The sequence below is a fragment of the Cornus florida genome, unplaced genomic scaffold, assembly GCF_030987335.1.
Source record: "Cornus florida cultivar Cherokee Brave unplaced genomic scaffold, ASM3098733v1 CherokeeBrave_3.0.0_Hap2_Chr11, whole genome shotgun sequence".
Lineage (NCBI taxonomy): Eukaryota > Viridiplantae > Streptophyta > Magnoliopsida > Cornales > Cornaceae > Cornus > Cornus florida.
Genome location: NW_026775581.1, coordinates 1110679 through 1113250, shown reverse-complemented (window position 1 = coordinate 1113250; position 2572 = coordinate 1110679).

Genomic DNA, 2572 nt, shown 5'->3' with positions numbered 1-2572 from the left:
AAGAAGGCTCTTCAAGCGATCGAGCATCTGATGGAATGACATGGAGGCCCGGATGCAACGCACGAGCGCTCGAAGGTGGTCTTCGAGCGCTCGAAAATCTGGCAGTGAGCATTTTGGCACCCTCAAGCACTCGAACTACGGTGCAAAATTTCTCTAAGTCCTATAAGCACTTGGATTGCAATCTTTGCTACATGGTAATGGTAACAAGGTTAGAGAGTGTGCCAATATAGGACTTAAATGCTCGGATGGACTTGGGAAACCATGATTAACAAGTGCATTGAAAATAGGAGGTTATGCACAAGAGTATCATTCCAAAGGTCCGATGAAATTGCTGGATAGAGCTGAAAACTTCCGGGAATGAAGACAAGGGTTGAGAAGGTCTAAGAAAACCAGTTTGAATTACGGGAACACAATTTAAGATAGTTCTAGAAAAATTAAATTTTGGCTTTTCTTAACCATTTCCCAGAAAATTTCAAGGCACGAGTAATTGAAAATTAAAGAAGCATGGAAATAAAAAGAATTTCTTCCCTCGAATGCTAAATTTAATGTCGATAGCTGGACAAACTAGGTGCAGCATGGCGCATTAATCCTCGTAGATTGGGTCCGTCAAGAGGACTTTCTCAACTTTGCAGATTGGGACTATGCCGTCAATGCAAGGTTTAAGCCGTTGGCCATTAACCTTGAATAGAGATCCATCAGCCGGATCTTGAAGCTTGATTGCGCCATGAGGAAAAACAGTACTGACGAGATAAGGACCATCCCATCTTGACCAGAGTTTACTAGGAAAGAGTTTCAAGCGGGAATTAAAAAGCCAAACTTTTTGGCCCGGGGCGAAAGACTTGTTGATAATGTGTTTGTCATGAAATGCTTTGGTCTTTGCCTTGTAAATTTTTGCACTTTCGTATGCATCATTGCGGATTTCCTCAAGTTCATTTAGTTACAAAGCACAAGTAGAGCCGGCTTGTTTGAGATCAAAGTTGAGCCTTTTATGGCCCAATAAGCGCGGTGCTCTAATTCGACTGGGAGATGACAAGCTTTTCCAAAGACAAGCCGATATGGCGATATGCCAATGGGTGTCTTATAAGCCATCCGGTAAGCCCAAAGTGCATCGTTTAGTCTTAATGACCAATCTTTGCGGTCCGGTCAAACCATTTTTTCTAAGATGTGCTTAATCTCCCGATTAGATACTTCCACTTGACCACTAGTTTGAGGATGGTAAGGTGTGGCAACCTTGTGAAAAACGGAGTACTTTGAGAGGACGGATTTAAGGTAACGATTTCGAAAATGAGATCCACCGTCACTAATGATTGCTTGAGGCGTACCAAAATGACTAAAAGTGTTGGACTGAATGAAGTTGATCACTACTTTATGATCACTGGTTTTGGTAGCTTCGGCTTCAACCCACTTGGAAACATAATCCACCGTTACAAGGATGTACTCATAGCTATAGGAAGATGAAAATGGTCCCATGAAGTCGATCTCCTACACATCAAAAATTTATATGATTAAGATGGGAGTGAGGGGCATCATGTCTCTTCGGGACATGGATCCGAGCCTTTGACATCACTCACAGGATTTACAAAAATTATATGTATCTCGAAACAAGGAAGGCCAATAAAATCCACTTTGAAGGACTTTGTCAACTGTCTTTTTGTCACTGAAGTGTCCTCCACAAGCAAGAGTATGGCAGAAATTTAAAACACTTGTGGTTTTGGTTTCGGGGATGCAACACCGGATGATTTGGTCCGGGCAATATTTGAACAATTCTGGATCTTCCCAAAAGAAATGATTAACTTAGGAAAAGAATCGGTCTTTCTCCTGTTTAGACCAATTGGACACAATTTTTCCTACCGCTAGGTAGTTCACAATGTCCGCAAACCATGGGAAACTTAAATGAGAAATCTGAAAAAGTTACTTATCCAGAAAGGAATCACGGACTGCCGCAAATTCAGAAGATTTTTCAATGAGTAAGCGAGAAAGATGGTCTGCGACAACATTGTCGGTCCCCTTTTTGTCCTGGATTTCAATGTTAAACTCTTGAAGTAGGAGTATCCATCGAATTAGGCGGGGTTTGGTTTCTTTTTTCGCGAGCAAGTGCCTAAGAGCGGTATGATCCGAAAAGACTATGACTTTGGAGCCAAGAAGATAGGAACGGAATTTATCCAAGGCATACACTATAGCCAGCAATTCTTTTTCAGTGGTGGTGTAATTTAACTGAGCATCAGAGAGAGTTTTGCTAGCATAATAGATGACGTATGGAAGTTTTTCTGCACGTTGGCCCAAAACCGCGCCTAATGCATAGTCGGATGCATCACACATGATCTCAAATGGAAGAGACTAATTAGGCAGTTTCATGATTGGGGCGGATAAGAGAAGAGTGCGTAGTTTCACGAAAGCTTCCATACAAGCTTCATCAAAATTGAATGGAACATCCTTGGCAAGAAGATTACACAAGGGCCGGAAAATTTTGCTAAAATTTTTTATGAAGCGACGATAGAATCTGGCATGGCCAAGGAAGGAGCAAACTTGACGGACGGAATTCGGAGGAGGAAGATTAGAGATTAACTCTACT